General features: G+C 43.2%; 1 protein-coding gene across 1 annotated transcript in view; it reads right to left on the bottom strand.

The window, feature by feature from the left end:
• Positions 1-13974, bottom strand: part of YAF2 (YY1 associated factor 2) — a 60497-nt gene that overhangs the window by 23190 nt on the left and 23333 nt on the right.

The raw sequence follows: 13974 nt of genomic DNA, 5'->3' as shown, positions 1-13974 counted from the left end.
AAAAAATGGGAGAAAGACTATTTCATACAGAAACTAAGCACCGTATGCACAAAAAGGGAAAGAAGTGTGTTATAAACTGAAGGAAATCAAAGAGCGGGGGCCTGGACAAGGGAAGAACTGTAAGAAACGACACTTAAGAGTACACACAGCAGATCAGGAAGGGCCGCGTCAAAGAACCTGATGTTATTCTGTGTAAGTACTACAGGTACTTACGAAAATGACGTCCATCATATTAAGTTTGTTGGATAAGGAACTGGGAAGTGCAAAGGGTACACTATCGAGACAGCGGGGGGCTGTGTGTGTGGTGAGGTGTGGCAAACCGTGAAGATGGCCGGGTACACTACCGAGACAGCGGGGGGCTGTGTGTGTAGTGAGGTGTGGCACACCGTGAAGATGGCCAGGCAGAAATCGATGCCACTACTGTAACTATAATCTTCTTTTCCCAACCCAAACCTGGAGTTAAATATTTACGGCTAGTTCTATGCAAAACTGCTTTACATAAAGCACAACACGAGCTTTTAAGAAGTCACTATTTTTATTTATTTTATTTGTATGAGTGTTTTACTGCGCGTATGCTTTTGTATCGTGGACATGCCAGACCCCTCAAAGCTGACGAGGGTGCCGGATTCTCTGGTACTAGAATTATAAAGGGCTACAACGCAGTGCTTGCAGCTGAACCAGGTCCTCTGCAGTGGTCTTAATCTCCAGTCATAAAAACATCACCTGGCCAGGCACAGGAGCTCACACCTGTAATCCCAGCACTCGGGGAGGAGAGGCAGCTGCGTGCCTCAGTCCAAGGCCATCCTGGTTTACAAAGAGAATTTGGACAGCCAAGGCTACACAGAGAAACCCTGTCTCAAAAAAAACAAAAACAAACACATCATCTAATGTGAATGTTTTAATAATAAATACTTCTCTATTAATTTACATAATTTCACTCTTTCAGTAACTGCTTACTGAATATGTATTACTAAGTCAAGGATATACAGTTCAGTGGAAAATGAGATGCCTGGCATGTGTTAAGCCCTGATTCAATCTACAGTATCAAATATAAGCAACTAAATAAAGCATATTAAAGACAAATAACAACAATGTGGGCATGGGAATGCGGGCAAAAAAAAAAAGCAAACTCTAGTCTTACAAAGCTCACAATTTATGAAGTAAAGTGTAATTAAAACTACACACACACACACACACACACACACACACACACACACACACGTGTCATGAAACAATACTTTAAAGCAGTTAAAGCATCACCTTTTGGTATAGGTCATGCATTTAGTCATTCAAATCCATTCAATAAAACAATATCTGTGTTTCCAATCCCTTGATACAGATTCGAAGAATATCTCCTCCTAGAGTATGTATTCTGATAAACACAGGAAAACAAATATATATACACATATGTTATACTGATTGCATATAATTATAGCTGAAGAAAAAATAAAATGTGTGCTAGGACTACAGTATTACTCAGACATGCCATTTTCTGTAAAGAAAAAAATGAAAGCCTCTCGGCTACGTTTCAGCAAAATATTCAAAGAAGGGAGTGGTGAGCACACAGGGCCTGATGTGGGACATCCATGAAAGGCAAGACCAAGAGCAGAAGCCCTGGGCAGGCCTAGACATGCCTCAGCAGGTGAAGGCACCAGCCAGCATGCCTGCTAACCCAAGTTCCACCACCAAGACTCGTACAGAGGAAAAAGAGAACTACACCTGCATCCTGGCACATGTGTGCCCCCACACACACATGTATGTGTACAACATAAAAACAATGAATTTACTTATAGTCATGGGCAAACAGCTGGTATATTCAAGGAGCAACGCTGAAGCAAATTCAAGTGCGATAAATTTTTTAAAATAGTAAAAGTCATTTGAGGAGACAGCCAACAGCCAGATTACATATTGTCCTTCAGTCAGACACAGAAAGAACTTAAAATTTTATTAAAATTAGAATGAGAAATTAAGAAAGATGGGAAGGATCTAATCAGAAAAATACCGTATGATATTAAAATAAAAATTACTTGGCTCCAAACAGGAGACAGATGGGGAGAGGAGCAGAGTAAACTCAGGAAATCACTAAGAGCAGTTACGGCACTAAACACGCAGAGATGTTCACTACTCACCTAGGATGCAGTGGGAGAGGGAGAGGGAGTGGAAGGCGATGGAATTTCAACAACACTTTAGAAATATGGTACATATAATTTTTGGGTGAATGGAAATATGAGATAAGAGAGTATCTAGAAAATTGGAGGACATAGGGTCAGGAATCTATGCTGAATTATGTTCCATTTAAGACAGTTACACATAGAATGCCTAAGTAACAACCCAGTAACTCACATGCAAAGAGTTATTTATGCCTTGCTTGTCAAAAACACTCTTTTGCAGTCACACTTCAAATGTGTATACCGATTAGCAAGATATTCTAACGATAATTTTAGCTCAACAGTACAAGCAGGTGTTTTTAACACAAAAGACAAGGCTTGGCCCTTTATAGTTTTATTGTGAAAAGCAGAAAAAATATACAAGCAGTTAAAATATAGGCTTTAGGAGCTGGAAAGATGGTTCAGAGGATAATAACACATAATTCTCTTCCTGAGGACCTATGTTTGATCCCAGCACCCCACATTAGGCAGCTTATAACTGCCTGTGACCCCAGTTCCACGGGGATCAAGACACCTCTGACCTCTGTGGGCACTTGGATTTATGTGCATATACCCCCTACGCACAACACCTATTTACATAATTAATATAATAAAAATAAAGCTTAAATAAAATAAAATATAGGCTCTTAAGTCCTACTATAGGTAAACATCAAAAATGGAAGAAGAAACCTAGGCCCAGAATGACTTGTGGCCAGGTAAGGTAAGAGAGTTCTCGGTAACCGAGGGAGGGTGACCAGGTGAGCGACTAGAAAGCATACACTCTGGAGAAATCATTTTAGCTAATCTCACACAATTAAATAAAGTGTAAGTTACTGACAAACTTGAACATCTTATGAATGAAACTGAAATGAAATGTCACTTTAATTTAAAGACACAAAGCAATGCCAAGTGCTAAAATGAGAAGTCCCTGAAGCATGCCGACAGCACCTCCAGAAGTGAAGGGAGGATGGGCTCTGAAGCAGGAGTGACACCTGTGTGTGAGAGATTTAGCCCCCAAGGATGGAGGGGGAGGGGCACAAGAGCCTCCATCTCAGGGGAAGGAGAGTCAGTTTTCCTTAGGTTCCTCTGAGGTGCCCATGCTCCGTGGACGGCCCACACTGGTTAGCAGATGGCCCAGGAAAAGGGGTGTGAAGGGGAAGCTGGAGAAGAGGGGAGGGGTAACGTGACCACAACAGACTGTGCGCGTATGTGAAATGCTGAAGGGACGAGCGTTGTGAAATGTGCTGGCCATTGTCCAGCAGTGTTACTTTCAAAGAACTTTCCCATTGATTTTGTGATTAAAAAAAAAAAAAAGGACAGAGGAAAAATAGTATGAATCCAAAACGCCAATAGGACAACATCAGCTGAACTTGACTATGTGGAAAACCTCTTAATAGTGTTTCCTATGGACAGATAGGTAACATGGCTACCTGTTACCAAGGCTGATCCATTAAAGTCTCATTCTTTCCTGTCCAGTATAGGAATTAAGCTATAAATTCTGGATGGAGTAGGAGCCTTATAACCCCTATGCTCTGGCAATGTGAGGATTTTACTGCCTCTCTAGAACAAGATTAACGCTTGTGGCCCTATCTTTTAACATTTTGAATAAGATCTTTTAAAATGAAAAACTTGGGACATAGCCATATTTATTAATGCTTTTGATGAGATCAAGATCTTCCATAGATTTTTTTCAATTTGTCATGAAGATAACTTTTAATTACATTTTACAATTCTCAACAATAACAGAACTGTGGAGACGGCTCAGGTAGTAAAGTGCCTGCCAGGTAAGCATGAGGACATAAATTTGATCCCTGGAACCTATGTAAAGCAGCCTGGAGTGTCCACAGGGAGAGCAAGCTAGCGGATCTGGACCCAGGAGGGCTTGCACAAACCGATGCACCAACCAATGACAGTGCATGCAGATGTAGCTGATGGGCAGCTCATTCTCCACAGTGGGGTAGAGGACTGCTTCTGACACGAACTCTGGTGCCTGCGATTTCATCACCACCCCCGACCTTGTCAGAGGTCTAGGAGAGGGGAATGGGGGGGAGGAGGGAGGGAAACAGGAAGATAAGAGTGAGAGGATAACAATAGGAATATAATGTGAATAAATATTATTATAATAAATTAATTATTTTTTTTTAAAAAGAAGCCTGGCCAGGAGTGGTGGCTAACACCTTTAATCCCAGCACGCAAGAGGCAGAGGCAGGCAGATCACTGTGAGTTGGAAGCCAGCCTTGTCTACAAAGAGAGTTCCAGGACAGCCAGGGCTATCACACAGAGAAACCCTGTCTCGGTGGGGGCAGAGGGAGGGCGGGTGGAAAAGAAGCAGCCTGAAGTTGAAGTGCGAAGCAGTAGCCCAGCACCTGAAGACAGACAGGAGGACCCCTGCGTCTCACTGGCCAGCTAGCTGGATCAGCTGGTTCAGTTCGGAGTGACTGAGGAGGCACTCACAATGGAGTGCTGGCTTCCTGCACGCACGCCATCCGCAGAAACAACAGTGAAATGCAAGCACTACGTGCACACGGGGCAGGGTTTACAAGCGAATCTACATCCACCTAGCAACACACCGCGCTTTATGTGGGCTCTTCAAGCTGAAATGTAAGCGCCAGGCATCACAGTATGAGACAGATCAACACTGTGCCCGAGGACTTACTCAATTTACTCCTTAACTCTTAACTGTTACATAAACTTTTAGCTCTTGTTTAGCACCCATAAAAATACCTGTCTACCTATGAAGAAAGGAAATAACAGCATTGTCTTTATAAGACACTATGACAGATTTGAAAGGCATTTACTTTCTCATATTATGAATCTTGGTATCATCTGGAAAAAGTTCATATCACTTGACAAATTGAAAAGAAGGTGACTGCCAGGCGTGCTGGAACATGACTTTAATCCCAGCACTCGGGAGGCAGAGGCAGGCAGATCTTTGTGAGTTCAAGGCCAGCCTGGTCTAAGGTCCAGGACAACCAGGGATATTGCAAAAAGAAACCTTGTCTCAAAAACAAAAAGAAAAGATAGTGACCTGTAGAAATCATTTCACTAATAAATACAAGACACAGGCAGTTTTATAAAATAACACTGATTCAAAGGCAGTAGACACATAGCAATGAGAGAAGCAATTCCACTATCTCAAAATAGGTCTACTAATTTGTAAAAATGAACTCAGCTGGATGTGGTGGCACTCTCACTTAATCCCAACACTCAGGAGGCAGAGGCAAGGTGAGTTCAAGGCCAGCTTGGTCTACAAATCGAATTCCATGACAGCCACAACTGTTACACAGATAAACCTTGTCTCAAAAAACCAAATAAATAAACACATAAAAAACAAATAAACAAATAAAAATTAATACACCTCAGAAAATTGGGGCTGGAGAAATGGCTTAGTGGTCAAAAGTACTGACTGCCCTTCCAGAGAACCAGGGTTCAAACCCAGCACCCATATGGCAGCTTTACAACTGTCTGTAATTCCAAGATCTGAAATTCTCACATAGACATACTTGCAGGCAAAACACCAATGCACATAAAAATAAAGGTAAATACATTTACAAAAAAACTAGATATGGTTGTGCATGTCTGCAATCCCAGCCCTTAGACTGAGGAGGACTGAGGTTGGAGGTTGGCCTAGGTGATACGACAAAACCAAGCTTAAAGAGAAGAGGAGAGAGGAAAGAGAGAAGAGGAGAGGAGAGAGGGGAGAGGAGAAGAGAAGAGAAGAGAAGAGAAGAGAAGAGAAGAGAAGAGAAGAGGAAAGGAAGAGAATCCAACTCAAAAAAGTAAAAATTAATTAATTTTTTGATAACCAGAAATTCTTACAGATTTTTAAAAATATTACTTGTCAGTGTTTTGACTCAAAGCAAGTCAGAGCTTTATACAGTAAAACTATCTTAGTTTCAGCCACCAAAAGAAGAAAGGTAACCAGCAGAAAACATTCCACAGCGCTTATGGAGGACTTAGGCCAGAGATGCTAGTTCATTTTAGAGAGAAGTATGAAGCTGCACCGGTATTCGCTCAGACATCTAAGAATCTGCTACGTATGCTGCGCCTAGCTTTGGAAGCACACACTTGTAACTCTAGCACTCAGGCTAATGGTAACTGAAGTTAGTCTAGACTACACAGGGTTCATGGGTGTGAGATCTTAAACCTAAAAATATATATACTAAAATTTGGAGACACAGTGGTCAATAAACTACAATCTCTGGTCACTAAAGACTTTATTCTTAGCCAAGCGTGGTGACACATGCCTTTAATCCCAGCACTCAAGGAGGCAGAGGCAGGAGGATCACAATGAGTTCGAGGCCAGTCTGGTCTACTGAACTATTCCCAGGACAGCCAAGATTACAGAGAGAAACCCTGTTCCAGGGGGGAAAAAGACTTTATTCTTGGGTGTTTTGTAAAAGACTAGGAAGTGAGATCACTATCGCTGTGCACTGCCTGTTTCCCAAGCCTCACATCATAACGTCTACTACTGCTCTACAAATGAGTTACTACTACAACCAGGCAGGCACAGACAAACAGGAAGGAGATAGATAGATGTGCATCAGTCACAGGAAGTGAAACCCTGCCTCCTCTTCCTCTCTGTGAAACTGAAGCATTTAAGGAGAGGCTGGACCTACTCAGTTCTTTTCTGGAGCTTCAAGTGCCTGCTGGCTGCCAGCTCAGAGCTAGGCTAATCTACAGCACACACCAGAGTCTTGCTTTATTTTTCTACCATAGACCATTATCAAGAATAAATGAAAATTAGGATAATAAAGTGCATTCCTCATAGTGTGTCTTTTTTTAAAAAATAAACTTTTAGAAGTGAAACATGCTGTCTACAAACTAGTTTCCCTCTCTACCTGTTATCAGCTCTCCCTTCTCCAATCCATTCAGAGGTGACCATTACCGTGAGTTTCTGTGGGGTGACTTACACCTGTGCGTGTTTCACTCTGCACCTCCCTCTCCCTTGCACTCATGGAGTCTTCTCCACATGCGTAAGAACTAAAAGGCAATGGGGCAGAGTGAACCTGGAGCCAGACACCTGACATTCAAATCTCAGTTCTGAATCTGGTTACGAGCTGGAAGAATAGATATGGCTTTAGAATGTCAGCAAAAGCTGAGGGTGATGCTGCATCTGAGAGGCGAAGGCCAGAGGATCAAAAATTCAGAGTCATCTTCAACTACACAGAATGAAGCTAAACTAGGCACCATGGCATACACCTTTCTTAACAGCACTCATAAAGCAGAGGCAGGCAGTTGTCTGAGAGGTCAAGGCCAGCCTGGCCCACACAGAACTCATCCAGGGCTATCCATGAGACCCTGTCTCAAAAAGTAATGTTTTTAAAGTTAAAGTCAGTGTAGAGACATGAGACCATCTCAGACAAAAGACAGTGTATCCTAAGGCTCATGTGTTAGAAAGTTAGGTCATCGGGGGCCATCACCCTCTACAGAAACTAATGTTGGTCTCTCAGAGTGATTTAGTTCTTGAAAGAATGAGTTGTTAGTAGCTGGGAAAATAATTCAGTAAATTATCCGCTATACAAGCATGAGGAGCTGAGTTCAAACCCTGACACTCTCATAAAAAGCAGGGAAGGCGGTTCACACTTGTAATCCCTGCACTCAAGACACAGGCAGATCCCTGTGGCTCAGTGGTCAGCTAGCCTAGCCTAGTCAGCAACCCCTGTCCCAGTGAGGACAAACACCAGAGGTTGATGTCAGACCTACAAACTCTCACAAGGACCTGCACACACATGAACACACATGCACAAGTGTACCCACACTCACTCAGGCCAGGCAAGGCTCATCTCTCCTCTCTGACTTATGATCCCTTCTTCCCTACCAATATTGTGCCGCCGGCCATGAAGGCCTCAAGCACAAGAATAGATGATTACCTACATTCCACCTCAAAACAACCTGTGCCGTAACTAAAGCTCCTCTGAAGTAACGTTCTCAGCAGCTCAGGCCTCCAAGCAGCTCAGGTAGGAGGGTCGCAGCACGTTTTAGGGTTGCCTAGACTACCACGATGTTCCGCACAAGCACTGGGGCCCAGGCAGCTAACACTCTGAAGTTATGAATCAAAATCAATCCACAGACTGTTCTCTCAGGGACACCACAAAGGTAAGGACGTAACTAGCACAGCTAGCCTCTCAATCTGCATAGTCCACACAAATCCACTGAACACTGAAGACACGTACAGGTCTGCTCCCAGCCAGTCACGTACCTTTTTTTTGCTTTATGTCTTTGTTTTTTTCTTCTGAGTGGGCAAATCACTCATCTTGGATGACTCATTCTTCTTTGACTTGCTAAAGAGACTTTCCATATCTTAAAATAACCTATTCGTTATATTTGCTTCTTTTTAAAAATGTCTGGGGTGGGGACCTCAGGAGCTAGATCAGTTGGTGCTAGCCATGAGGAGCTGACTTCAGATCACATTTGTCAGAGCACAGACAAATGTGGCTGTAACCCCAGAGCCAGAGGTGAGGGAGATAGGGAACTCACGGACCAGCCAGCATCACACAATCAGTGAGTTTGCAGTTCAGTAAGAAACTCTCAAAAGCTAAGGTGAAGAGAGATCAAGGAAGCTGTCCAGTATTAGCTCTTAGCACACACACGTGCAATTGCAAGTGTAGGAATACACACACAGTGGATTTTCTTCCAGAAATGGTGTTGTGGACCTGTAAACCTGGTATTCAGGGAGCTAAACCAGGAAGATGAGGGTCAGCCAAGCTACAATCAAGTCCATGGCAGTGTCAGAAATCTAGTGAGAAACTGTTTCAAACTAAAAAGAGAAAGAAAATAGTAGTTTCTGCTTCCCTCTTTTAAACATTTCTCTGAATAAATCTGTACAAAACTGGGGTTTGCTGTTTTTAAAGTACTAAAATTATGATTACTGATCCCACTTCCCATGTTCTCATCCAGTGTCTAACCTGGGCACCGTATCTGGTGCCTCGTCAGACCACCCCAACCTGTACCACAGGCAAGTAACCACCCACCACGCCCCATCTGCTCAGCTTCCAACCATCCCAGGTAAGTTCTCCTGACCTCCCATCCACCAGATCTAGCCTGGGTCCAACAATCAGCACACATGTCTAGTCTGGCCTTCCTTGTCTACACCAAAAAGAAATTCTAGGCTTGGGTCAGGATGCGCCCTATCTATCTCCGTAACCACAGGGCTCTCCTAGGCCACCTCCAACCTTTCTACCCAGCCAGATCTACCCACACTCCAAGCATGGAACAGAAAGCACATCCTGTGCACCAGCCCAGGCCCCTCAGTCCACCCAAGCTATGCCCAGCCTCAGAACCAGCCTCTGTGCACATCCCTCTTCTGTCCACCTGCTCTGTCCACGTCAGATTCAGAACTAACAAAGAAGCCCACATGCCTAGGAGTAATTGCAAAAATACCAACAATACATAAGATCAAGCCAGGATCTTCTCTCCAAAACCCACCAGCTGCCAATGAGAATTACTTAGATGAACTCCAGGACACAATATAAACACCACCACCAAAACTATCCTGTGTGGGCCAGGCATGGTGGCACATTCCTTTAATCTCAGCATTCAGGAGGCAGAAGCAGGCAGGTCTCTGTGAGGGGGAGGCCAGTGTGGTCTCCATACTGAGTTCTAAGCTAGCCAGGACTCCATGCAGGATTTTTTTTTTTGGTCTAAAACAAACAACAACAACCAAAAAGAACAAAACTTATTCGTGTATAGGGCTGTAAACCTAGCCCACCACCTGTGAGATGTGCCTAACTGCAGATACGTAACCCTCATACCTGCAGGTAAGCACAGCCCTCACCTCACCCCTCATGACCGCAGACTGTGTGTACACAAGATGAAGACAACTACAGAAAGCCACAACGATCACAATGCAGAGAATAATCAACAGCGGAGCATTCAGCCCCAGTGTTCGGCCTCCAACACAACCTGCATTTGGCAGGCTCGTGAGACCCAGCAGGAAACGGGGCAAACAGGTTCTGAAGCCCAGAACCCGCATGCCTGCTGAAGACAGCGCCTCCCATGACAGGGAAGGTGCACCAGTGAAATCTCAACAATATGGTTACCTAAACAAGACCTGAAAAACAATACCACCAGCTGGCATGCTAGTGTGGACGGGGGAATCTCACAAGGCCTGACCCTGAGAAAAAGTACAGGCAATTAAGGGCTGCTCAAGGAGAATTATAGTTCTCCACGGATTAGCCTCCTGCTAGGCTATTTCATCCCAAGTGGTCACCGTTATTATCTACTATCTATTATATATAATATATATATTCTTATATATATATAAGAATAAAGGGCCATGAATTTGAGTTGGGAGGACACAGGAGGAATCTGGGAGAGGAGATGGAGGGAGGAAACGATATAAACACAGTTCCCTGTGGTCTACTGTTTAACTTATCTGCAGTAATCATATTAAGTACTCCTCACTTTGGTTCTCTTGGAAGATAAGAGCTTCAAACTATACCAAAATAACATGGCTGTTGTAAGACAACAAAGCACAGCTTCTTCTCAGCAGGCGCACAGCCACGCTCCCCCATGCCTGTCTCACTTTACACTGTGCTCTCACCGTGCCTCGCTTTCCTTTTCTATTAATTGTTAATAATCACACATTTGTAAAATACATGCTTAAAATGCCTAATAAATTTCAACTCTGCTTTGCTAAAAAGCAACAACAATCCCATTCTTTCCAATATTATTTCACACAAACTGGTTCTCACATATTCTTGGCAGGAAGCAAAATGGATTTGCTACTTTGGAAAATAGCCTAGCAGATCCATAAAAGGTAAAAGTCAGAGCTGTTAATACCACCTAGCAACTCTGTTCCAGGTAAATGTTCAAAAACTAATATACAGGGTCCAAGATGTCATTCACTGATAGAGTGCTTACTTAGCAGACACAGGTTCTAGGTTTGATCCCCAGAAACACAAAATAAAAACCCAGAGCCAGGTGTAGGAGCACATGCCCAAAACCTCAGCATTAAGGAGGTAGAGGTGGGAGATTAGGAGTTGCAGACTAATCTACGCAATGTGAAACTCCAACACACACACACACACACACACACACACACACACACACACACACACACGTAAAAACATTAACCCCTGGCAATTGCATGGTCTGTGCTCTGTGTTGATTGTTATTTTGCTCCCAGACAAGCACATTCTCATGTACATCTATCTGTCTTTGTTCTGTAAACCTTGCTCTACCTAATTTAAAGTTGATTGGTATAGGGGGGAAAAAAAGGCCTACACCTGGGCAGGACAGAAATGAAAGGCAGAACTAAGGTTTGTGGGCTTTGGGGACAGAAGGATCTTGGGTCTTGTTTCTTTCTTTACACATCGTGGTGTCTGGAACCGTGTTTGGTCACATAAGGTGAGCTGTAAATGCTTGGTTTTGTCATCATCACAAGTCTTGAATGCCAAGTCGCTCATAAGCCATACTCTGGATTCTCAAAATCTAGTTCATCTTAATCTTAATACAATCACGTCCAAAGCAACCAACAGACGCATTGCAAGAAGAAGAAGGATGTGGCCCATCTTCACGAAGGGGCTGAACCAGCAATGTCATGACAAAGACCAGTAATCTCACTCTGAAGTTAAGTGCACGTGTTCCAGGGGTATCAGAGGCTTTGCTTATAGGAGTTCTTTCTCTATTCCCCACTACCTGTCTCTAGACACAAGCCCACCCCTTTACCTCACCCACACCTGAAGCCTGTGACTGCTTTCCTAGTGGCGGGTTCATCTCTGATTAGTCCCTGCTGCTACTGACGACGAAGCCAGTCTTGATTCCCAGTTCATGGAGCTCAACAGTTAGGAGCAAGGCTTGCCTCCTGTGGGGAGAAAGCAAGCGTCCACACACAAGGCAAGGATGTGTAGTAATGGCTGCCCAGAGGCTGTAGGAGGCTTAAGGCTGAGACGGGTGGTGATGGGTCTCTCACCTCTAGACAGGTACTGACTAGGTGCAGACAATGCTGCTTTTATAATAGTCTTGATTGAATTGCCCTTTCTCTCTTACATTTTTAGTGTGTGTGTGTGTGTGTGTGTGTGTGTGTGTGTGTGTGTGTGAGAGAGAGAGAGAGAGAGAGAGAGAGAGAGAGAGAGAGACAGAGACAGAGAGACAGAGACAGAGAGACAGACAGAAAGATAGAGACAGACAGACAGAGAGCGCTAGGAAGAGAAAGGGTCATAGTCTTGATTTAATTGCCCTTTCTCTCTTACATTTTTAGTGTGTGTGTGTGTGTGAGAGAGAGGGGGGGGGGGATATGAGTGAGAACAGAACCCCGTGGGCCAGGAGGAGGAGCTCTGGAGTTCCTCATGGAGAGAAGCGGCCTGGTGCACAGCATAAGCAAGGATTTCAGGGTTATGGATGGAGGTCGCTCAGATAGAAATAATTACAGCAGATGGCATGGGCTGGGGCTGGGAGATAATGGGAGGTAGTTCAAGGGGTTGGTATCTGCCCAGCCCCAGGTAAAACAAGGCTATGCTAAAATGGCAGGTTAGATAATACCACCATAATAATTATAGGCTAATTTAATAATAAAAATTATTAGCTAATTTTTATATTTACTACAACACTCCCTCTAACAAAATTTTCCATACAATGTTTCTAGCACGACTATCTACAGTAGGCACAAAGTGTAAACAATCCAAATATCTGTCAACAGATAAAGTATGGTACTATCTACATAGACCGAACAGTATTATTTGGTGGGAGAAAAAATAAATTATCGGATGCAAGCATCAATCAATGATTCAAAAGGCTAAGGTAGGGTGACTGTATGTCCTTTTCCATGTAAATTCTAATGTGAAAAAACTTTTTCCTACAATATGGATTTGTCTTCACTTTAAAATTTATTATACCCAGTCTGGGTGTAGAGGCTTGTTCTATAATGGAACACTCCGAATTACAGGTATGGACTATGCCCAACAAGACTTTCCTTCTTTCCTTTGTTTGTTTGCTCAGACAGGGTCAACCCAGACCGGCCTCAAACTCCGCATGCAGAAAAGGATGGGACTGCAGGTGTGTGCCACCATCCACAGCTAAAAGCCTGCCTTGATGTAATTCTTGCCAGTCATGACACTGCTGTATTTGAATGAGGAAAGCCTATTTAATATGTGACCCCTTTAAAAGTGAGATTCAAAATTACCATGTGCTCTCTCTCTGTTCTCTCTCCCTCCTTGGCCCTTACGTATATCCTAACTAAATATCTATTTTTTCTGAAGCTACTCCTGAACTCCAGATGCTTCCCATTCGAGTATTTTGACATACGTCTTCAAAGAAGACACATACTGTCAGTATAGCCACTGTGCCATTCCCACGCCTCACTGAGACTCACCAGGACTTTACACAGATGTGGTACAGCAGATTGGAATTCATAATCAAGTCATCTGACTAACTGTTCTTCATCTCGTCTAATGATTGGATCTGAACTGATTTTCTTATGATCATTTAGAGGAGACAAATCTGCCAAAGAACATTTCATCCTTTAATGTCCTTAAAATTACATTTCATTTACTCTTTAGTTGAACATGAACTCCTTAATTATTCTTAAAAATAAGTACTTCTAGCCAGGCATGGTGGCACACACCTTTAATGCCAGCACTCTGGGAGGCAGAGGCAGGTAGGTGGATAGCTTTGAGTTCAAGGCCAGCCTGGTCTACAAAGAGAGTCCAGGATAGCCAACGCTACATGAAGAAACACAGTCTCAAAAAACAAACTAATAAAAAATAAGCATTTCTGCCAATGAAGCAATAATCCTCTAAGACATGTAAACCTCAAAAAATGAAGTATACTGCCTTTGTAGCTTATTTCATAAACAATGTATAACAGTCTTAAGGTGAAAGTATTA

This window comes from Acomys minous (assembly GCF_964271855.1).
Source record: "Acomys minous genome assembly, chromosome: 12".
NCBI classification, from domain to species: Eukaryota; Metazoa; Chordata; class Mammalia; order Rodentia; family Muridae; genus Acomys; species Acomys minous.
This window is presented reverse-complemented; position numbering and strand designations above follow the sequence as displayed.